Source organism: Lissotriton vulgaris, chromosome 1_1 (assembly GCF_964263255.1).
Source record: "Lissotriton vulgaris chromosome 1_1, aLisVul1.2, whole genome shotgun sequence".
Classification (NCBI taxonomy): Eukaryota; Metazoa; Chordata; class Amphibia; order Caudata; family Salamandridae; genus Lissotriton; species Lissotriton vulgaris.
In genome coordinates, this window is record NC_141685.1 from 1,411,130,132 (window position 1) to 1,411,155,196 (window position 25,065).

The following is a 25,065-nucleotide window of genomic DNA, read 5'->3' on the forward strand; positions in this document are numbered from 1 at the left end:
CCGGGGACAAACCCATGCTGCCATGGGGATACTAGACCACCAATGACCCTGCCCAACCTCTTTGCCAAAATTTTAGAATAAAGCTTAGTATCGGAATTTATTAATGAAATGGGTCGGTAGGACCCCGCCTTTTCCGCTGGTTTCCCCTTTTTATGGAAGATTGCTATATTTGTTTCTTTCCAAGAGGAGGGTGTTGATCCTGTACACATAACCCCATTAAACAAATCTACCAGAAGCGGAGTGATTTCGGTTTCTATTGTTTTATAGACTTCTAAAGGTATCCCATCGGGACCTGAAGCTTTACCTGAGGCCAATTCCCGCAACGCAACTGTTACTTCTAATAATGTAATTTCTTCTTCCAATTTTTTTTTGACTGAGTCTTCTAAAAGTGGGCCCCGATCTCGTATTCCTTCCCCTGGTTTCTTACTAGGTTCTTCCTGCTCATACAGCTGCTGATAAAATTTCTCAAATACTCTTAAAATGTCCTTACTTTCTGTATACCTGATCTCATCCTCTTCTATACATACAATAGTGTTTCTTGTTTTTTCCTGCCTTAACCTGAGGGCAAGTGCTTTCCCTGCCTGCTCACCGGTCTCATATCTTTTAACCCTATTTGATTGGTATTCTCCTGTGACTTTCATAGTTACTTCTTTCTGGAGTGCGGCTTTGATTGTCAGTAAAGCTTCCTGACTTGCAGTGGTATTAACCCCTTTGATTATATCAGTCGTGTGTTGCTCTTCTACTTTTACTAACTCTTTCATTAAACCCTCAATCTTATTTCTATCTTCCTTTCTTAATCTTGCTGAACAGCTAATAGTTTCACCCCTCAATGCTGCCTTAAAAGTTTCCCAGACTGTGTTTCTAGACGCACTGTACCTATTTGCTGCAAAGAATTGTGGGACCCAATTTTTCAGATGATCTATAAATCTTTTATCACTAAGGAGCTTTTTCTCAAAGGACCAGGAATTACTTTTTCTTTCCCTCTGACCTATACTATATGTAAGAATTAATGGGTTATGGTCAGACACCACTTTAGGAAGTTTAAGTATGTCAACTTTCGATAACTCAGAGGAGGAGATCAGGAAGTAATCTAATTTCGTGTATTTTTGGGCAGGATTAGAAAAGTATGTGTATCCAAAATCCAAGGGGTTTTTGGCCCCCCATACATCGAGCAACCCATGAGAGCTCAGAAGAGATCGAATAGATTGAAAGACCTTGGGTTTCCGACATGCATATGGTTCATATCCGACCCAATCAGCCGAAATATTAAAATCCCCAGCTATTATCAACGGTGTAGCCCAACCCACAAGTTCAGCTTCTAAAAAGTCAAATATTTCCGGCTCATCTTGGTTGGAGCCGTACACCACACATAACGAGAAACCGAGGTCTAAGTCAGCAATTACCCATCTCCCATTGCTATCCGCCTTCACTTTCCTTGCTTTACCTAGGGAACCTCGAATTAGTATAGCTACACCTCGGATTGTAGACGTCTGTGTAGAGCAAGCTATTAACTCAAAGCCACCCAGTGAAAGTAGATTGCGTTTTGACCAAGGGAGATGGGTTTCTTGTATACAGATAATATCAATCCTTTCATGCCTTACTAAGAATGCAAGTCTCTGCCTCTTTCTCCAGTCATTCAGTCCTCCCGCATTAATAGTGCAAATTCTAATGCTTGCCATTTAATTGTTTATATATCTCATCACTCCAATCCTTAATCATGTTATTGTCCTTCTCAACAATTCTTTGTCCAAAATTGTACCACTTTCCTTTTTTCTCGTTTTTCCACCCTTCCACCATCCAATCCCACCCCTCAACCCTATTTCCCTGTATGTCTAACCTATCCGGCCTTCCCCCCTCCCCTTCCCCCCCCCTCCCACCACCATCTTTGAAGGTTACCTGGGCCTGTCTGGACCGGGGGTGCGACATCGGCGCAAGCGGGCTCTGCGAGCTAGGCTAGTTTGTTAGTATAAGTAGTATGCTTATCTTTTATAGTTGACCCTAAGCCTACATTTCCTAATAATTTTCAGACTTAATTTCCTTAAACCATTCTGCCATTCCACTACAAGTCCACGCTTCCCCAACATATACCTTCTACTTGATACAAATTGCAATAGTTAATTCATCTTATATATATATATATTCCCTTTACTGCAAGTCTTTAGATCTGATTTGGATTATTTCCCTGGATTTCGAGAAGCTGTTTCTGAGATTTCTCGAAGATAGTCTTCCGCTTGTACTTCGCTGTTAAAGCTTCTTGTGGCACCTTTGAATATAATTTTCAGGCGTGCCGGATTTTGCAAGAATACTTTTGCTCCAGCTTTTTCAAATGGTCCAAATAGCTGACGCATTTTCCATCTTCGCTCCACAGTGGCGTGTGCGAAGTCCGGTCTGACAAAAAATTTTAACCCCTTATGCTCTCTTTGGGTGGTAGGTCTTGCAAGGTCGTAGATTTTTTCCCAGAGAAGAAAGTTCCCAAAGCAAACCAGCATTGCCCTGGGATATTGATTTTGCTTGTTATGGTTTTTTGATGGCATTAGGGGGAAGCGATGGGCTCGCTGGACTTCCCTTTCCATATCCCAGGCTTCCAATTCCGGAAATGATGTTTTGAGTATGTTAACCATTGCCTCTCTAGCATCGCTTCCCTCAAAATTCTCCGGAATTCCAAGAAACCTTAAATGGGGCAAGATGGCATCAGCGTGAGCGGTCGCAGCGGTGGTGCTCTGCGACACTGGGCTGTATCTACTCAGAACATGCTTTCTGTAGCCTAATTGAGTGACCAAGACCTGCATCCTACATCCGGCATTTCTGGAGCTACCTATGTGCAGATTTTATCGGCTGGGTCAGGATTATTAGTCCGATATCAGCCTGCTTGCTAGAGACACTTTGAGGCACTGCGATGTGATTGATAATATATCAGCAGCAGCGTCAGTGGAAGGCATTGGGAAGTGGCAGAGGAAGAAAGAAACCGGAGGCACTGAGCTGTGCTGAAAACTGTACGGCGCCCAGTCAGGATTACCAGCATGTATATTACATATCGGGGAATAGCTAAGTAACAGCTAAGTAACAGATGGGGAAGTCCCGGATTGACCTCGACCTCTGCTGCAAGTAGCTATACTATTTTTTTGGGTATTTCGCATCTGCATCTGCATCATACTGAAATGTGTAGCGGAAGGGCATATTTGCGTGTGCCATATGTTACTGATTGACTGTTTTGCTGATTTGTTCGCTGGTTTGGTACAGTGACTGTTCATGCTTTATTGTTTGGAATTACTCGGACGGCTTTTTGGTCAGAGCCTCAGTGTAACAGTGCAACAGCGTTGATTTTTTTATCAGTGATCTGCCGTCAAAGATTACCTGTACCTACTAATTTCCTGATCGTCATTCTGAGGATATTTCATACATTTTCAAACTTAACTTCACTGACTGCTGTAACTTTTAGTAACTGGCCCATATCACATCATACCGTCCTTCTCTGCCTTCGAGACGCCGGAGCTTCTCCCTCGTCCTCCTCCCTGGGGTCCCAGACTTCATCTGCAGACGGGAGAATATCAGGCTTTAAATCTCATGCGCACGACGTGTTTGAGCACGCCCCACGTGTCCCGTTACCAGGGAGACACTCTGCCCTGCATTGAAAAAGGGTTCGGGGAAGTAAAAGGCAAATGGTGCTTAGGAATAGAAACAGGAGAATCAGATTTAAAACGAAGGAGAGGCGGTGTATTCCTCAATCACTCTTTGCAATTGAAGCTGCAGCTGGAACTGGAACTTGTGTTGGTCCGTCTGTCACATCTGCCTTATTGTTTACATTTGAGACTGAAACTGTGATTAATACTACTTCTGTATTAATATCTGTGTCTATATCTTTATCTGGTATATCAGCAAAACCACAAGTAAAACTTCAAATTGGGAAGAGTTACCCCCTCAATACTGCCTCCTTACAGAGAGAGCTGAAAACTTGTCTGAAAGGTCAAAAGAGACGCAATACTGTCTTGAAGCATCCTTTTTGCAGACACAAGAGAAGACTTCAGGGAGGAGGTTGGGGGGGTTTGGTGACATCAGTAAATTATCAAAAATGGTTTGCGATGCCCTCTAAGCCCTATAAGGCTTCAGATATGGAAAGGAATACCGGAGAGAACAGGGAGGATAAGGAGAACAGAAGGGAGGGGCTCACCCTGCAAAAGGAGCAAAAAGGCCAGAAAATACAAACAGGGGCAGCAAATAACTCCGCCCTTAACAAAGAAAAGGGGGATGAAGTAGGTGAGCTTCTACAGGGAGAGATAACTACCCTGCAAGACCTTGAGAATGCAGAATCTGTGCTGACACCTGCCCAACATACAACTAACAGACATAAAGGTCCTGAAACCAGAGGAACCAGAGCAAAGGAGAAAGACCTGGCAAAAGACCCGGTAAAAGACCTGGCAAGAAATGAGGTTCAAGAAAAAGGAAAGATTAAAGATAAAAATATGGAAAAAAAGCTGGAAAAAGAAAAAGAAGGAGAAAAAACCAAACGAAAGGAGAGAGAGAAAGAGGCTGGCAACAAGAAGGAGAAAGGGGGCGAAACAGAGGAAGATGCCAAACTGGAACTAATGGTTAAAAAAGCGCAGAGATTACAGACTATTAAAAATTTAAAGGCATTTGCAAAAAATACTGGCATAATTGAGTCGTCACAACCAAGAATCTCTAATATATTCAGCCCTCTGCATAAGGATTGCCAGAGCGATGCACCAAATAATGGGGGAAAAATACAGATCCAAATGCAGAACAAGAACTCTGAGGAGCAGAATGGAAGCTGCAAGGATGTTCAACTTATGCCCCCAACCAACTTGGAGGAAAGCGGAACTATAGGCACTGGCAAAGGAATTTGGAATGCTGACTCAAAGGTGTCCCAGCAAGAGACAAGGGCATCTATAGAGATAGACGCAGCAACATCAAATCAGAGAGAGCAAATGGAGCAATTTAATAAAAGAAAAGTGAACCAGGAAATGAAGGACCTGATCCCTTTTCCTAATTCTCCCAATTCGCAAGATCTTCCAGTGGGGAAAGAATCACACCCAGCTAATCGCTCTCTCTCGGATGAAGATTCCGAATCCGAGGTATACGAAACAGGGATGTCTATCTCTAGTGATTCAAGTCAACTGAGCAACTCAAGAGAATCAAGTCCTAGTGCTCGAAGGTGCGCCGTATCTCTAGAGATCTCTGGCTCCAATGACTCAAGATTATCTAGCAAAATCAACATCAGGAATAAAAGAAGTGGGGGGAAAAAAAGGTCAAAACACAAAAGAGAACGAAATGTATTGAATGAGGAAACCACAGACCCTGGAAATAATACGGACTATGTCAAAAGTAGACCTAATCCCCCCAGAAGAAGCCCGAGGATTGAATCATCAGGAGAAACACCACATCAAACTCCGAATGTACAAGAAAATAAAGATAGACACCTAAAAACTATGGAGCCCACGCTGAGCCAGGTGCTTAGCTCAATAAAGAACCTCCATGAGGATGTGAAAAAAGACAGCCAAAAGAACCGCATGGCCATTGAAAAACTACAAGGCGCTGTGAAGAAAGTGGGCAGTATCTGCTCCGAGATTTCGGAGAGAATGGGCATGGTGGAAACTCGTACCGAGAATCTTGAAACCAATGTCGTGACGCTTCAAAAAAAGGAAACAGAACAAGACGGAATAATAAGGGATCTCATGGCCAAAGTGGAATATCAAGACAACAGATCCAGAAGGAACAATTTAAGGTTGCTTTTTTTGTCTTGTGTTTCTTCTTAGTTTGATTTTGCTAAAATTAAAAGTATGCTATAATTGGTTACAGCAGCTTTCTGTCGGCCCTCTTCAGCCATTGGCCTGCTGTTGTCATTCACATTTTCCTTCCACTCACTGCAGCATACATCATGGGGCAGTGGGTCAGACCACTTCAGCCATTGGCTAACTTCACTAAGAGTGATGGCATTCTTCCCTTCCACAAGTAGCACATCCACATACAAAGTAGTTCCCTTCAGTGACATGGACTACTATGGTGATGTGTGAATTTTGAGACTATGCATTTTATTTCACTGAAGATTGAGGAGGGCTGTTATCTTTCCCAACAGCAAAGTTTGCAAAAAATAAAGAAAATGACAAAACAAAGGAAGCCTTGACTAACCCAAAAGGCTAGCAGCCTAGGCGAGAACAATTGGCTTTACCAATGCGGGTTATCGTTTTGTTTATTTATAATTTTTCTTTATGTCTCTCTCCTCACTTACTTTAATCTTTTCTCTCTTTTAATCCATTTTAACTTTCACTCTTTTCCTCAACCATTAGGCTATCTCAGTCTTGCTCCCTTCTTATACCCTTTTTAGGTCTTGCGTGGCATTGCAGCACAAAGCACTGCTCGCTCGGCGAGAGATTTTGTGGATGAGGGGTTTTCAGGAAAGGGACTCGAAGACCTGCCCCTCATTTCCATTGGCTTGTGTCACCGTTTATGCTAAACGGTGGCCTGCTATTGGAAATGAGGGTTTCTAATTAGAAACACATGGCCCCATAAAGACAAGAGATCGATGCTTGTTAAAAGTCCCATTCTGGTGAAGGCGTGTTTCTAAGCACTTGCTGGGCTTAAGGGGAGGCTGCGGGCCTTTCTTTGGGGCCCCTACTCCTTGGGAGTCTGTCCTCGTGGCTCATCTTCGGCGAAAGGCTATCTGCGAGGCTCACCCTTGGAGTGAGGGTCCGTGCGTGTGCAATAGGTTCTAGTCTTTCTGCGCATGGTTTCTCCCATGCCTCTAAAGTTTCTGGTGTGAGGGGGTGCCCAGGGTGACCTGTTGCAGCACCACACCTTTCTCGGCCTATTTACATTATTTCTAGTGCAAGGGGGTGCCCAGGGTGACCTATCGCAGCACCACACCTTTCTCGACGTGTTTACATTTGCAGTCCGTCACCGCGTGCATGGTGTGCTTCTTGATTCAGTGGAAGACGATGGCAGTGAGGATGGGCACAATGGACAAGATGCCCACTGCAATGCCAATCATGATCAGTGGCGGTTTTACCATTAGGGCGTTTGGGCGTTGCCCCACCTATAATTATCAGGCAATTTATTCGAGCGGCGCGTTAATAAAAGTTTTATAAATTAACGCGCCGCTCGAATAAATTGCCCGATAATTATTGCCCTGCGGCCGTGGTGTGTGTCATGGACTTGGACAGTATGCACTGTCTGACACTGGGTGGCGCTGGACTGACTGTGCCGGCACAGTGCGCACTCACTGCGCATGTGGTGTTTTCCCGGCAGGGCTTTTTTAACTAGCAAACTATGTGGATTTAAAAAAAACAACCGATTAGGGGTTTGCCTGCCTAATGCAACGTACCCCGTTGCTGAAAAAACGAACGACGTTTTTTTGATGCTCAGCCCAATCCTGATGCTACTCTCTTTAGAGAGCAGCTCTCCTCTAAAGAGAGCAGCATCAGGATTGGCTACTACTGTGTCTCGGCAAGTTGGCAGCCATTACTAATTTTAGTCTAGGCGCCAACGGGACCCCAGAGCAGAGATGGTGCGGACCCGGTCAAGTGAAGACAAGGTAAGTTTTTTATTTTATTTATCCCCACCCCCCTGGCCCCCACTGTGAGCGAGCCGTGACTGTTGCTAGCATACTGCTCCCTGCAATCCTGCCTGGGTATAAAAACTCCGTAACAGAGGGCCAAACTAGACTCGATAAAGCAAATGTGGAATAATGTGAAAAGTCCTAGTAATTTGCATATAGAAAGCACTGCACACGAGTAGGTTACACAAAGGAGGCAATAGATGTGACTAATGGCACTTGACAAAGGCAGTAGACGGCCCTGGGTAACATTGTGATTCTTTCTGCCCCATTGCCTCCAAATCCCACAGGTCTGGATGTGCCATAGTTAAAGGTTGCACGGTCATGTACGCCACCCTGAGCGTTTCAGTCCCATTATTTCGAAACAATGACGGACGTGCGATGGAAAAATGCACAAAGCGCCTCGTTGATGTAGTGTTCAAGGCACATCAAAGCAGTTTAAGGACTGTTAGTGCAGGTGCTAACACTGTTCCGGAGGGTACGCTACAGTGCTACGCTCAAAGCTGTAAGAATGGCCTGCACCTGTTGGCCTTATGCATTGTTATTTGTAAATGTATATTGAAGTGCCTAATTCTCTGCTAAAGTGCTTACCTCACATATTTTAATATCACCACCTTGCGGGGGATTGACTTAAGTGACAGTGTTGTAATTAAGTGCCGGATGCCGAGCACCGACAAACACTGCCTCAAATTAGTCTCTGAATGAGCATTCATGGTTGTAAAAGTGCCCTTTTTTCCTTGCATGCAATCTGTGGTCGGTACTCTGCATTCAGGTGATATGGCCATGCATACTAACGGGGTCCGTTCTACTGTGCTGCTGCTAAACTTACTCTTCTCTCGGTTGACAGGTTGTTTTGTTGCAGCAAATGCATGGCTAAAAAAGTGTGAGGGGGTCTGAATTTGGGAGAGATAAGACATGGGGATTTGCAAAAGCTGCTCTTGGAATTTGCAGGTACACATTGCCATTTTAGCCACCTGCAATGATTGCTCGCCAACTGCACAGCCTCCAGTAGCTTTTCCTATGTAGTGATGGATCTATGTGTATTAGGCCCAGTTCTTCCACTCTTCTTTCAAAATGTTCTTGTGGGGAGAACACCCCCAACCCCCCCCCCCGTAGGTTGTTCGGTGGTAATGTTACGCCCTACCACTTTCAAATGTCACCAGCCGCCACTGATCATGATGCCCAGGTGAAGGGGCTCTGGTGGAGGTGGTGTGGTCCCGGGTACTGCTGTGGGGGTGGTGACGTCTTTGGAGCTCCCTTCCTCGTCGCCTTTTACAGGGCAGTAGGTCGGTTTGCACAGTGTACTCGGACTGGCAGGAGCTCCGGAAGGAGCTGGGGGTGTTGTCACAGGCCTGTTAACAGTACTCCGAGAGGCACTCATTAAGATCCACACAGACCATTCTAGGTATGCCCTCCACATCGAACACTTGCACCTCGCTGGTATCGTCTTTCTCAATGATGTACCTGGGGGCAGCGACAGGACTCCATGGTGTGGGGTCACACTCCTCTGGGCACTCGCTACTGTTGCAGAATATCTGGCACTTGCTGGGATCACGAGAGTCTACGGTGAACCCCGGGTCACAATCACACCTGTAGGTGCCAGGCAGGTTGATGCAGTTCTGTTCACACACCTGGCCGTAACACTCATCAATGTCCTCACACTTGTTATCAAACATTTCGTAGCCCAGGTGGCAGAGGCATTGGAAGCCCCCCACTGTGTTCTCACACTCTGAGCACATGTGTTCTTGTACACCTACCAGTCGTCGATGTTGTGGCAGTTGGTGCCATCTTCGCCCAGTTCTTACCCTTCCTGGCACATACACTGTGGCACATTGTCTGTGGTATTCTGGAAGCAGAGCTAGGCGCACCTGTGGCTGGAGGAGGGGTCGGGAGCAGGACACATTGCCATCCATCTTTAGCCAGCTCAAGGCCCTGGGTGCAGGTGGCAGTGCCAGATTCCTCTTGCCAGCTGTAGCTGCAGCCTCCATTCTCCACCTCGCAGTGCTGGGGGCCCGGGCTCTGGGAAACCCATCTCTTGCTGGTGCTGTCCTGGCCTTGGCAGTGAAGCTCCAATTCGTCAGGAGAGATTAAGGCCACCGTGTCAAGGGGCAACGCCATAAAGTCGCTACCATTAGCTCTGAAGGGGTCACGTAGGTCACCGCGAGCCCAGAGCTGAGGTTTAAGGGACTGCAAGTCCCCGGATAGGTGCACTCCCACAGGAAACCTTGGCTTCGCTCTCATAGTCCCTTTCCCCTAGGCCAGATGACTCTGCACGGTCATGCAGCGCTGTGAGTTGCTGTTCTCGGCTCCAGTGGGCCTTCCAATTGGTGTAGTCTGTGTTGGAGTCTCCGGTGACCCACTGGAAGTCACGCAGATGCCCTGGAAGGTCAGGGCAGGAGCCAGTTCAAGAAGTTTGAGGCCGGCGGAGCCCTATCCACAGTGCATGGTCCTCCATCAACTCAGCTTTAGACGCACAGCGCCTGCCCCACAATTAGTGTAGCTACAAAGAACCACCCGCTCCTCCCCTCAATGCAATAGATGTTTTACACTTTGTTTCTGACTGAATACACTTTCAGTGCGCCGAGAGTGCCCAACACCCATCAACTCTGCTTCAGACGCAGTGTCTGCCCCACAATCAGTGTCCCTACAAAGTTCCATCCGCTCCTCCCCTCAATGCCATAGATGTTTTTCAGACTTAGTGTCTAGCCGCTTCAGGCGCACAGCACCTTCCCGTGATGGGAAAACCTCCAAAGCTCCACCCACTCCTCCCCTCACAAGAAAAACATTACCATTTCGTCTCCCTTGGAAGTCGCAATTTATTACTTTTCTAACTGTTTCATAAATTAAATGCGCAACACAAATGCTGATTGGGATTGTTTGCATCTAGATTTGCATCCATGCTTTTATATGTGATTTTTAGCTGCAAGTGGTGAGGATTTAAAATTTTTGCTGTCGGATCCAAAAGACTCATTTACCCACTGATTTGTTTCGACTCAGACGCTGAAGTGAGTAAACACTTCCGAAAATGCACAGGGAGGTGTGGCAGCGAAAAATCAGCATCTTTATTTATTTCTAAATGCCAATGCTTTGACTTTAAAATGCCTTTCATTGTTTAAGAATGGAGTCGCTTTCACTATGTATTTGCATTTCTTTATATGGCCAGGGACTGCCGGAGGACCCTCCCCTTCGGATTTCTTTGGAGGCGGGGTCGTACAACCCCCGGCCGTATTTATTGAAACATACAAATAAATAAAAAAATTTAAATAAACAATATTTTCACAATTACGCAGAAAACGTTCCATGACACTCGATTACAATTGATATATACAGATATCAGATGGCTAACCTTAACACAATTTCTAGTACAAGGTATTTCCTATCCGAATCTAACGTATCAATCTTACAATACTTAATTTTCTGCGTATCCTATTTGGGCCTACGGCAAGGCCACTAACTGGTGTCAGATCCTTATCACTTAAACCACGCCCTCCTGTCTGAGTGCGCATGCGTAGAGGGCCCGTTTACCAAGAGGGTACTTCCCCCTGATTACCCCCGTACACCCTATTAACCACGCCCTTCCGTCGAAGTGCGCATGCGCAGAGGGCCATTTCCCGTGAGGGTACTTCCCCCCTCTGTTACCCCCGTTCGCTCCATCAACTCCATTAAAGGGGGCCCTTGCATCTCCGCGCCATTTACTGGCATCATTGTGCACGTGCAGGGTGGCCACCCAGCCTAGAGAAAGCGTAACTCCCCCCTCCCCCGCACCCAGGTAGCCAACAGGCTGTACCTGCCCCTGGAGTTCTAGGAGAGACCACTTGTCCCTCCCCTTGGGCGACCCCATTCAAGAATGGCACCGGCCTCTAAGGACCTTACATTTACTGCTCACCGATCACAACCTTACCGCCACAGGCCAGCATAGTTGACCGACTATCTGCCCCCCCCTACCCTCCTATACTGAAAGGTCATGCCTTGTCCTTAAAATTCACAAACATAGCCAACTCCCTGCACGGTCATGCCCTGTCCCTATACACCACTAACGAGGCAAGAAGATTCTCTGCGATGATTTCACCCCTAGGTGTGGACAGATGGACGCCGTCTTTTAAGAAGCACAACTCCCCCCAGATGCACCCCTGAGCTATAGTCTGAAAGTGTCAAGCCCAAGCTAGCCTCAGTAGTTTGTTACAAGGTAGATGTTTCCAGTGGCCCCATGGCCTCACAGACTCGCTTCCTCCCTATTGGAAGCTCTGGAATGTCTGGGTGTACCCTGGGCACAGACATGTCGACCCACCCTTCTACCCAGGCGTACCCAGTCCTTCCCCAACCCCTCCCAAGTGCGGGAGAGATATGCTAGGGCTGTCTGACTCAGGAAAAGAAACCCTCCGCCATGGGGCCACTAGATGGGCTCAACTGATAGCATCACCCTGTGCCCGATAAGCCACGGCACCCCAGACGCTGACACTCAATGTTGGTGCAATTGGAAGGCTACCCAGGGAACCACAGGCCCCAAGATCTCCTACGAGCATATCATGCAGTCCGTGAACCACCTACTCTGACCACCATGCTCTGTGAGATGCTCTGTGTAACCCTACCTCCTTACTCTGGAATATCCCCACTACGCAGTGTTTGATACATTGGCAGCTGGGAGCACAGGCGCCGTAAAGGCAGAGTACTGGTTCCCGACAAGGGGTGCTGCCGTGTTGCCTACGCCCATTACTCCGGTGTTTGGCAAAGCTGGCAAGGCACACTCCTGTGAAGCAGCGTACTGCTACATTACTACGGCTGGCACACCAATTGGTAACATACCTATACACAACCAATACAGTGCTGGCAGTTCCTGAGCTCTCCCATAAGCATATCATGTACACCGTGCACTATCTGCCCCTGACTATTATGTTCCTGGGATAAGCTCAGTGCTAGCCTATCCTCCTACTACGTAGCATCTCCAACACTGTAGTGTCCGCTACGACAGGTGCCCGTGAGCACAGGCGCCTGTAATGGCAGACCACCGTTCCACGACAAGGGTGTTGATGTGGCGCATTCGCCCGCATTACCTGAGTTCTGGTCTAGCTAGCCAGGTGTACCCCTATAAGGCAGCGTATTGCTAACTTACCACAAGTGGCAAACCCCATTGGTTGCCACACTTATACACTTCAACTATATTGCAATGGCCGCACCATCTCTTGCTGGTCCCGGCTGGGCCCTTGAATTGATCGCCCATCACACGTGATGCCATAGCTTGCCACTCACGTTTTGGATCTCCTGTTCCCCTTGGATGTCCTGATCTTGCAGTCCTAGCGGTGAGGGGCACTTCCCAGGCAGCAGACATGTATCCAGTCATACATAAATGAAAATCAAACCTCAATGATTAGTGCCTTTTGTATTTAGATGACCAATCACAATTTGCAACTTAGCGCTACTGGAACTGTACCCCGCCCCCTTTAAAACACCCACCCACAGCTTATGGAGCTTCGATACTGTCTGCACCAAATGGTTCACAGGTACTGTCTGACCTAGGCATCCAAAATGCCCCAAATCCAGCCCCAGGGGGAGTTGGTCCTGTGCGACAACACAGGAATAACTGACAGGCACCGGGGTGCAGAGGTACCGCATGACAAACCCTAGGCATATAATGCCTCTTGCACACACACAGAGGTGTGCCGGTACTGTGTGACACCACACGAATGCACACGAATGCATCAATACTGCGTGATACTACACAAATCCAGTCTGTCTGACAACATAGCCGGCAGGGCTTGCGCGCGGCCCCTTAGACTTCAGATTAGCCATCTGTCTGCCACGTACTGTGTGCTTTAGCCTGGAACTATTGAATGCTTTTAATTGCTCTGTTTGGCACTGTTGCCATTTGGGAGCAGCGCTTTTTTAAATAAATTGCTAAACATAATTTTTATTGTTTGTCTCACTCGTTGCCCTCCTATTAGGCTCTTACCTGCACCTTAAAATCTTTGACAGCATCTCGCCGCTTTGGTGGGAATTGAAAGCTGTTGTCCCTCCCCAGCGCCATCTTTTTTGGGGCACTTCCGGGGTTGCGTGCTAGTTGCTGTGGCCTCCAGCACTTGCCTACCTATTTTATTCAGGCAAATGCAAGCGCGCAGCGCGCGCACGCAGTGGGCGCGCCAGAGGCAAGCCCATCTGTGCCCGTCCGTTCCAGGACGCCGCCAGACACGCTGGCGGTCTTCAGGTAGCGGCGCTGAGCTATACCAGGGAACATCTGTTGTCCATTGGCTTGCGCTGTGGATCTTGTGGTTCGCACCAAGGGGCTGGTGAGGTAGGTCCTCCTTGCTGTCCTACCTGTAGCGACCGGGTTAGCTCTCTAGGGCCCGCCACACCTCCCCGAGCTAACATGAACATTTTACTCTTGAATGTTCGTTCGTTAGTAAAACATTATATGGAGGTCTACGACCTTATTGAGAACGAGTCGCCTGATGTACTTTTTTATCACCGAAACACAGATGCCTCTGTGGCTGAACCTGGGCTCGTCCTCCCTTTGGGTTTAGTATTTTAACCCTCAATAGGGAGTCAAGAGGTGGGGGTATAGCAGTGATTTTTAAAACATGTTATGGCTGCACTAAAGGAGGAGGTGGCCGGGTGCGAATGCGCCCAGTTTGCCATCTCCTTTAATGCTCATTCTTCCATCGCTGGTCTATTGGTGTATCGCCCCCCTGGGGCCATTGGGAACTTTAAGGCAGCTATTATCGATGGCGCTAGTTCGCTGGCACTAAAGGCGTCGAATTTCTGCCTGATTGGGGACCTTAATTTGCATTTTGACCACCTCAATGATCCCGATATCAGCAGATTGCTTGCTGATCTCGCCGCCTGCCAATTAACACAGTCAGTAGTGGGCCCCACCCACTGCCGGGCATTTACTCAACCCAGTGTTTTCCAACATCCCTTCGCTTCTGGTGGGGACTCCCAGTCCGATGTGTTGGACTGATCATTTTTTGGTCACTTTCTTTGTTCCCCTTGCCACGGTCACACCTAGAGTGAGCCTTAAGGCCACTCTTAGACGGTGCTGGCATAAACTTAACATAATAGATCTTTGTTCCACCTTGACTTCCTCATGCCCTATTTTTGACACTGATCCTGAGCAAGCTTACAACTCTTTCTGTACTTGGATACTCCAGGCGTTAGACGCCCTGATACCAACCAAATGTTCGAAGGGCCGCTGTTCAAAGTCTAATCCCTGGTTTGATGACTCTTTGGCTGCCGTACACAGTTTTTGTAAAAAGCTTGAACGCGCCTGGAGAAGGGCTTATGATCCTGGGGCAAAAAAACATTATCAGGAAGCGATTAAACGCTATCATAAAGCCATACATCAGGCCACTTGTCCTTTCTCACTAAGGAGATTAAGGCCAGCAATAATCCTGTTAAAAGTATTTTTAAAATACTCCATGATTTGAAAACCTGGAAAGATCCCGCTGCAGCATGTATATTGTCTGAGCGACAATGTGAGGAGTTGGCTATTTTTTTTGTTCAAAAGGTTGAGACCATCTATAAATCCTTCTCAATTGCCCCCATGGACTCTGCTCACACTTTCACTCTTCGGCCCACTACTGCCTTAGCTGTTATACCTCCTATGTCCCACGACGAATTCCTTACGCAGAGTAAAAGGGTTAAATCGGGCTCCTCTATTGATTCTATGAAACCTGGCCAATTCAGGGATGCTCTATCTGTGCTATTGCCACCTACATGCCAGATTATAAATTCCTCTTTTTCTACAGCAGTAGTGCCCATTTCGTGGAAAACTGCAAGGGTGGTCCCTCTGCTGAAAACATCTACTCTGGACCCTGCTAAGCCAGAAAACTTTCGCCCTATATCCCTGCTACCTTGGTCGCAAAATATGCTAAAGCCCACATCAACAGCACTCTCTCTGCCCACCTGAGCAATACTGGCGCTTTAGACCGCTCCCAGTGTGGATTCGGCCCGGGACATAGCACTGAGTCTGCACTTCTAGCAGTGTGTGAACATCTCCGTATCATCTTGGATGAGGGACAAACTGCGGCTCTCATACTGCTCAATCTCAGTGCGGCGTTCTACACAGTCTCCCATTAGATCCTCTTGCGCCACTTAGAAGAGGTGGGGGTGATAGGCCCTGCCCTGGAGTGGTTCCGCTCATTTTTATCGGACAGGTCATTCCAGGTTGCGCCCCCCCCACCCCCTTCCTCTCAAATGCTCATGCCATCGAGCAGGGGGTTCCTCAGGGCTCGGCCTTAAGCCCGGTCCTGTTTAACCTCTATGTGCAACCTTTGACTGCGGTTGCAAGAGCTCATGGTTTGACTGTGATTTTGTACGCTGATGACACTCAGTTGGTGGTGGCCCTCTCTGAAGACCACTCTCGGGATGCCGCACGGTTTCAGGCTGGCCTTGCTGCGGTTGCACAGTGGATGACCTCTAACTGTTTGCAACTCAATGCTAACAAATCTGAGGTGTTGTTGGTGGGGAAGGATAAGGGACTTTGGAGCAAACATTGATGGCCAGACTCTATGGGAGGTGCTCCAACCCCGAAGTTGGCTGTGAAAAATTTGGGGGTTTGGATTGATACCAAGCTGGATTTCCAAGAGCATACCAAGAAGATCGCGGGCTCTTGTTTTGGTCTCCTCCGTGGACTATGACCATTGCTTGGTTTCTTTGATTTCCCCACCCGTCAGCTGATGGCCCAAGCAACCATTTTGTCCAGGCTGGACTACGCTAACTCTCTTTTATTGGGAGACAATAAGGCAGAAGTTATGCGTGTTTTAAGGGTGCAGAATGCTGCGGCCCGAGTCCTTTTGCGGCTCCCTAGAACGTGTTCTGCGACGGGTGCCTTGCGTCATCTGCACCGGTTGCCTGTGCCCCGTAGGATTGAGTTTAAGGCACTATGTCTAACCTTCAAAATTTTGAAAAGGTCGTCTCCGGAGATTTTGTCTAATCTACTGACTCCCTATGTACCTACTCGCCAGCTTCGCACGGCCGAGCACTTCCTTGCCATGGTTCCCCGGGTGATGCTGCTTGGAGCAGGGGGTCGGTCCTTTCGGTATCTTGCGGCCAAACTATGGAATACCCTGCCCACGCACATTCACCGTCTTGATTGCCTTCTATCCTTTCGTAAAGCGATTCAAACCTTTTTATTTCCAGGGTTTCGCTTTTTCTTCTAGGACCTTGCTTCTGTACTCTGTTGGCATGTCTACCAGTGCAGGGATGCCTCTTCGATGAAGCATATGTTGCGATATATAAATGTTCCAAATAAATAATTAGGCATCCAAATGTGCACCAGCCCCAGGAGGAGTTGGTCCAATGTGACACAACACAGGAATAACCTGCTGAATTGTACCGGCCCAAGGACGTCAGTAATGCGTGACTCCACACGTATATCACATTATGTGAGTGTATAGGCACAAGACTGCAGGGATATGGATTTCAGGATTCCGGGTCGCTGACACGGCCAACATGCAGGAAAAACTATCCCTGTACGCGGACGATGTCCTTTTATACATCACTGACCCGAAGACCACAGTGCCCGAATTGTTCAGAGAGTTGGAACGCTATGGCAGTTACTCCGGTTATGCTATCAACTGGCACAAATCTGTCCTCTTTGACCCCAGAGGAGATACACGCTGGAGGCACCTTCCAGATAAGCTGGTGGTATCTGAGGAAGGCTTTCAATATCTAGGGGTACACATCACGCTAGACAGGCAACTGTCGCGCCGCAAAAATGTAGAGAGAATACTCGTGAACTCCGCATCGGATATGGATCATTGGCGACAGCTCCCCTTGACGCTCCTGGGCAGAGCGGTGATGTATAAGATGATAGTATTACCCAAGTACCTGTACGCCTTGCAGAATGAATATTATCAGCTCCCAGACAGCGTACTATGTAAAATCCATGCAGATCTTCGAGCTTTTATATGGTTGGGCAAACAGCCGAGAGTAGCGTTGACCACCCTCCAGCGCCATCAATATAGTGGTGGAATCTCGCTCCCCAATCTTGAAGCCTACTACTGGGCGGAACACATATCCCCCATTAACGACTGGTTCCATGCCCCGGCGGACCACCCCACGTATGCACTGGAATGTGACAAACTATCCCCACATAATCTGCTGTCGTATTTATATGGCAGATCATCGAAGAAGTTGCTGCTCCCGGCCACGAGCATCACACTCAGAGCCTGGAGAATGGCCACAAGACGCACAGGATGGGATAAGCGGCCTACCAGGCAGACTCCGCTCTGGCACTGTAAGTGGCTCCCTGAGCTGTATAAACTTACCGGATTTAAGAGATGGGACGATATTGGGATATCCACGATAGGGGATGTAATTGCTAGAGGAGAACTGAAACCCTTCGCGACCTTACAGGCAGAATATGGTCTACATCGAACACAGTTTTATAAATACACCCAATTGCGACATGAGTGGAGGGCGCAGGCCTTGACTCTAGAAGGCCTTCCCAAGTATGCCCCGCTGGAAGGTAGACTACTACAGGAACGGATACCGAATAAGGCTGAATCGCTCACATACAAAACACTTACCAACAACATGCTGGGGGACCTGGCGAATGTTAGAAACAACTGGGAGAAAGATGTAGGCACACTTGAGGATATCGACTGGGACACAGTTTTAATGCACCCCATGGAGGTGGCTATTAAATCCCGGCTCCGTCTAATTCAGTACAATGTGCTACATAGAACATACTTCGATAGGGTGAGATTATTTAAAATGGGAAGAACCTTGGATGACAAATGCCTAAGATGTCAGCTTGAGGGAGGGGATTTCTTTCATATAATGTGGACGTGTGATAGAATACAATCCTACTGGACCCTCATATTTACTGAACTTAAAGATGTCTTGTCTGTGCCGCTTGAACAGGAGCCCAGGCTGGCCATCCTGGGAATGACCAATGATGTTGATCTCCCACGACTGGTGTTCTTGACCTTGGCGCTGGTAGTGGCAAAACGTGACAATGCAAAATATTGGGGGGCAGGGAATGTCCCTACTGTGGAAGAGTGGAGGAGAGGGTTGGACCTTTATATGGCAGCGGAGCGGGTGACGTATAAAGCGAGAGGTTGTCCGAATAAGTTTAAAAAGGTCTGGTCGAAATGGAGACACTACCACGGGTTGGATGGAGGGCTGGGAGTGGGAGGCCCATAATCATGACTAAGGCTGAGGGGGGGGCCGAGAGGGGGCTGAGGTGCACGTCATGAGTTGAACCTGATGTAACAGAAACGCATAGATGGACGAACATTTTTATACTGAATGTCTACCGGGCGGGGTGGGAGATGGGGGATTGAAGGAACTATATGGTGCCACTGCTATGACTGCGCAGTTAAGTTCTGAACAAGAGTTGTTAAGTCGATTTTTCATGCATACTATGATGTTTGTTCCTGGGGGAGGGGGGGAAGAAAACAGAAAATGCAGCTGCCTAGATGGTTCACATGAGTGCCTCCTCTGTTACGCGGTTGATATGTGGAGAGAGTACCACTGATATTGTCAGATTGATTTTTTGTTGTACGTCCTGGAGAGGATCGGAGGGCTTCATGGTTTTACTCTGAAGTGTATTACTGTTTATTTTGAAATATGTATGTTAATGTGGATCTACTTCCATCTGAGCATCTGCAATAAAAAATATATAAAAAAAAAAGACTGCAGAGATACAGCGTGACAAATCCCCGTCAACTAATACCCCATTGTACCCGCACAGGGTCAAATTACTTACCGAGGGAGTTATGCAAGTAATTGCATGTTTTTGAGGTCAGACCTACTTGGCACGAGCCTCGGGAAGGTTCCCTCAAGTATACTTTCAACACTTATGGCGACAAACAGTACATCTCAGACCTTGTTGTCTCACCTTCAAGGGTATCCCTACACATGGTGCACGATCATGAATGGTATCACACAGTACCTCTGCACCCTCGGTAAGTAATTTGACCCAATGTGGAATCCTGGCGCCTACCTTAGAGGTAACGTATGTAAAGAAAAAAGGGCCAACATGGCAATTCACCAATAGTGTGCGCAGACCCTACATTGATAGGTCTGAGATATTCACATGGCTACCCCTGCGGGTGGCACAACCAGTGATGCAAGCCCACTAGCTGCATTTAGCTTACCGCCCATGACACATCCATCCATCATTCATCCATGCAACCTTTTATCCATCCATCCACCCTTTCATCCTCCCATCCATACATCTATCCATCATTCATCCATCCACCCACCCACCCTTTCATCCATCCATCCACCCATCACCTTATCACACATCCATCCATCCATGCATCATTCATCCATGCAACCTTTTATCCATGCATCATTCATCCATGCAACCTTTTATCCATGCATCATTCATCCATGCAACCTTTTATCCATCCATACATACATCCTTCATCCATTCACCCTTTCATTCATCCATCCACCCATCATTCATCCCCCCACCTTTTCACACATCCATCCATGCATCTTTCATCCATCCACCCTTTCATCCTTCCATCCATCCATCCTTTATCCGTCCACCCTTTCATCCATCCACCCATCATTTATCCCCCCACCTTTTCACAAATCCATCATTCATCCATGCAACCTTTTATCCATCCATCCACCCATCCATCCATCCATACATCCATCCATCCTTCATCAGTCCACCCTTTCATCCTTCCATCCATCCACCCTTTCATCCATTCATCCATGCTTTCATCCATCCATTCATCCTTCATCCGCCCACCCTTTCATCCTTACATCTATCCTTCATCCACCTATCCTTCACCCATCCACCCTTTCATCCTTCCATCCATACATCCATCCTTCATCCATCCACCCTTTCATCCATCCATTCACCCATCATTCATCCACCCATCTTTTCACACATCCATCCATCCATCCATCATCCATGCAACCTTTTATCCATCCATACATCCTTCATCCATCTACCCTTCCACCCTTTCATCCATCCACCCTTTCATCCATCCACCCTTTCATCCATCCATCCACCCTTTCATCCATCCATCCACCCTTTCATCCATCCATTCATCATTCATCCACCCACCTTTTCACACATCCATCCATCCTTCATCCTTACATCCATCCATCCACCCATCATTCATCCACCCACCTTTTCTGTGCCTCTCTCGTGGGGGGGGGGGGGGGGGGGGGGGGGGGCGGGGGGAGGGGGGGGGTCAGTATCTCTCTGCGTCTTCTTCCTTCTTTCCCGATCATGGAAGGGCATCTCTGTGCCTCCCTGCTGGGGGCTGAGGATGTGTCACGGGACCCACAGCTCCAGGCGCACAATATCCATTGACCTCAAAGGCCTACACTACAGCCTGCTCCCCCAGCCCCCCTCCGCCCCCCCCCCCCCCCCCCCCCACTTCCCCTCCTCCCCCAGCTTGAAACGGCTTCAGGGACACACACACACACACACAGCCACACCCGAGTACTTGACAGGTCTTTAAAAGACCTTTTACTTATTGATGAGGCTTTGATGATTTTCACACCTCGGTGTGAATTAGGCCTCCACCATGAGCACCCTCGATCAGCCCAAGCCAGGAACTGCACTCTGACAGAATCTGCGACCCCCTTCCAAGGACTCCACGACCCCCCTGGGGGTCGCGCCCCACAGATTGAAGACCTCTGCCCTTGAGGGACCCTGAGTGGGTCTTTGCCACAGAGAGCGGGTCCCTAAGGCAATGAAGGATGTGCGTTAAACCTTCTGCTGTTCTCTGATGTTTACTAAACACACAATGGGCCCAAGTACCAGAGCAATGGAAGATGAGATGGGTTCTGCGTAACCATGCCGATAAATTGCCGATAGATTGCAAATAAGAGGCCTCTGTGAGTCAGTGCCACTGTGGCACAAAATTGAAGTCGAACGTCTGACTGACTCAACCAGCACGCACATGTGGTGTCTGCAGGATGCGCAGGGACCCATCTTGCAGCCAAATTGACCACCCTAGTGCTGGGGGCGTAGCTCATCAAAATAGCAGATGCATAGGTGCAGGAGTACAGGGGAGAGCCCACTGCACCCCAATTATGGCCTTCTTTACCTTCCCAGGGGCAGGATGGGCCTATCTGCCTGGCCTGCAGTGGGACCTAGGGCACCCTGGCTGCGTCACTGAACATTCACGGGGTTATGACCCACGAATATGAGCTCTAATTTCAAATTCAAACATTTTGCCCTCAGAAAGAACTGTCCTGTGGAAGTGTCCCTGTGGTAGTCCTGGGGACGCCCATTTAAAGCGCTTGTACCGCAGTTTGTGGCGCACCACAGACACATGTTGTGCATGTCTGCAACAAACCCTCAATGGGTTGAGGGCAGGGAGGCCATGATTTGTATCCTCCATATTGCCCACACCGCCATGCGCTCCCCCCGTTTGTCAATACACTATTACACTTCCCACACAAAAGGAAACTCAGGAGACATATTTGTGGGAAAGAACTGCTGCAGGTTTATTTCATACAACACAGGTATGACGTTATGGTGGGTCATCTTACGGGCTATCCAAAGCAGGCAGCCCCTCGCTGTCCCGCATGCCTAAGGAGCCATCTTGCACGGCGAGTCGATGCTCTGACTGTGCAGCACATTACCATTTCATTAAACTCCCGCCCCCCCTGTCAGGGCAGAGCGGTGTGGCACACCCCCGGTCGGTTCAGGCCCCCCGACCGCCCAAAGGACCAACGGGGCGCCGCCGCGGTTTCCCGGAACCTCCTTCGGCTCCTGGTCCTTGGCTCAGGTACCCTTACTGTACCCTTCTGCCGCAGAGGTACCCTTACTGTCCGTCTGCTTCCAGATCGCCCTGTAACTCCGCCTGCAACACAAAACCAGACCATTACAACGTTCAAACTTCGCTCCGCCGCTCTAGCTGCTGGGTCAGGGATCAGGGTGGGAACAGAGCAGAGCCGCAGGAGAATCCAGAAGGGAAGAGAGAGGCCGAGCTATGGCGCTGCCGCGTTAAGTACCGAGGGGGCGCCCCTCCTCCCCAGGTGAGCCCTCCCCTTTGGCTCGTGAGAGGTGGACGCAGAGAGGGGCGCTGATAGGATGCTCGCTAGCCGGGTGGGACTAAGGCGCTGCCCCGCCCATGCTCCCCTGTGGGTCCCGCGGTCAGCGGCATAGTGCCCACACTGCCATGCGCTCCCCCCGTTTGTCAATACACTACTACACTTCCCACACAAAAGGAAACTCAGGAGACATATTTGTGGGAAAGAACTGCTGCAGCTTTATTTCATACAACACAGGTATGACGTTATGGTGGGTCATCTTACGGGCGATCCAAAGCAGGCAGCCCCTCGCTGTCCCGCATGCCTAATGAGCCATCTTGCATGGCGAGTCGATGCTCTGACGGTGCAGCACATTACCATTTCGTTAAACTCCCGCCCCCCCCTGTCAGGGCGGAGCGATGTGGCACACTCCCGGTCGGTTCAGGCCGCCCGAAGGACTAACGGGGCGCCGTTGCGGTTTCCCGGAACCTCCTTTGGCTCCTGGTCCTTGGCTCAGGCACCCTTACTGTGCCAGGCAGAGGTACCCTTACTGTCCGTCTGCTTCCAGATCGCCCTGTACTCCGCCACAGCTCTAGAGGAGGCCCCAGTCGATGACAAAGCCCCCCCACCCACCATGCTACTTACAACCTGCCGCTGTCAGGGCCTCTTGTATGTCTAGGAGAAAAACATCCATACCCAACCCAGACAAGTGCACCCCATCATTCTCGTAATACCCTTTGGTTCTTTCTTGTATGAGTGCATGCCTAATGAACCCCAGGCCCCTCTTCTCCATGAACTTCTGCATGGACCTGTTGACCCTCCTGCGGGACTGCTCTATTGCAACCAGCGATCTTGCGCCCCTCCACACTTTGCGAGGGACAATTTCTGACCAAAATAGCTCGGTGGCCCCTAGCCTGTTGGTTACCGCTGCCACATCCTTCTGCATGGCCTGAATCAGGGCCCTCCTCCCCAACGTGACCAGATCATTCCCTCCCAAGTGAATAATGAGGATATTGGGAGGACCACCCCGAACCCCCAGGCATTGTTCAAGCTTGTACTTCAGGTGGCCCCATTTCATCCCAGGAACACCCAACCACAGAATTTGTGTCCTCGCGAAAGCCAAGTTCCATTTCTTGGATGTCGCCCATTGTTCCAGCCTGGGAACATAAGAATGGCCCATCACCCACACGCAACAGTCGGCTGCAAAGAAACGAGACAATGTTCAAACCACAACTAAAAAGAGGGAGAGGACTAGACAGCGTCACGTTAACACTTTGTTTATTAGTGCACACTGCAAACTTCACTCGAAAAGCGTGATGACACATAAATACAGTGACCAGATCACCCCCAAGTGTAGCGGATTACATATGTTACAGATTACTAGTCACTTAGTGCAGCATAGCCCCCGAGCAACACTTAAGGGCGATGTAGCGTTGGTAGCAAGAGGATCACCACCTTCCTACCCTTTTGACTCCTTCCTCACCCAACCCGGCCCGGAATGCAGCTGTAGCTGCCCCAATCCAAAACGAGTGGCTGGAGAATTTTTGACTTGCCCCTGACAACCCTGCCTTGGCCAAGGCTGCGCCCATCACGCGCTCAATCTGGAACTTAGTTAGTGGTGTGCCATCAGCATGAATGAGGAAGTGACCTCCCAACAGTGGCCTGATCTTCAAGTACTCCCTCACCGTGGCAACCGGGCAATATTTGGGGTCCTCCAACGCCTGCAATATGATTGTCACTCCCTTCCCGGCCTGGTCCGACTTGGATTTCCGAACCCTCAGTACCAGGGAATCCCTAGCACAAACATCCATCATATCCAGAGCTCTCCCAGATCTATCTGACTTGGATTTGGCCACTAACTCGCTTGCTCTAAAGGCGCCAAAGAACGCCAAGCAGAAGGCTGTTGAAAAAAGCTGGGCTTCGAATGCTGAATTGGTCACTAACGGCAGAATGTCCATCATGCGCTGCAATGTGGGAAATTCGACCCCCACCCTCTTGTTGGAGGACCTGACCTCTTACCGGGCCCACCCCTTGAGCGCTGCCCTAATCCTGAATGCACCCGTGGGATCTTCGGCTCCGCTAAGCTTGGTGTCATGCTTGAACGCTGCCAGGTGGCCGCACCCCCATGAATGCGCCTTGCCCATCTACTTGGCCCACACCACAAAAGTCTCAACCTGTTCTACGGGACTTAAAGCAGATGCTCCCCGCAACAGAATTACTGCCCGGAAAGTGGTCAGCTGGGCCGCATATCTTCTCCGTGTGGCCTGTGCCAATGAACGCTGTCCCATCATCTTCAATCGCTCCCCCACTGAAGGAGTTGCCAGAGTGGCGCCGGGAATGGTGTCATCGCCTCCCTCGCCTGCGGCCAGGCCTCTCGGAATCGGAGCCACTGAAAGCGAGAGAGAGCATCAGCTGCCACATTCTTCACACCTTCGATATGCCTGGCCCTGAACTCAGTGTTACTCCGCAAACCTGCCCTGACTAATTCCCTGAGCAGACTCAAAACCAGTGGGCAGTTCGCTGACATCCCGTTGATGGCCTGGACC

The 25,065-nt window shown here is 49.0% G+C and overlaps 1 pseudogene; it reads right to left on the bottom strand.

The window, feature by feature from the left end:
• Positions 1-6,757: 6,757 nt before the first annotated feature.
• On the bottom strand, positions 6,758-13,589 carry LOC147750614 (thrombomodulin-like; annotated as a pseudogene).
• Between the last annotated feature and the right edge of the window lie 11,476 nt (positions 13,590-25,065).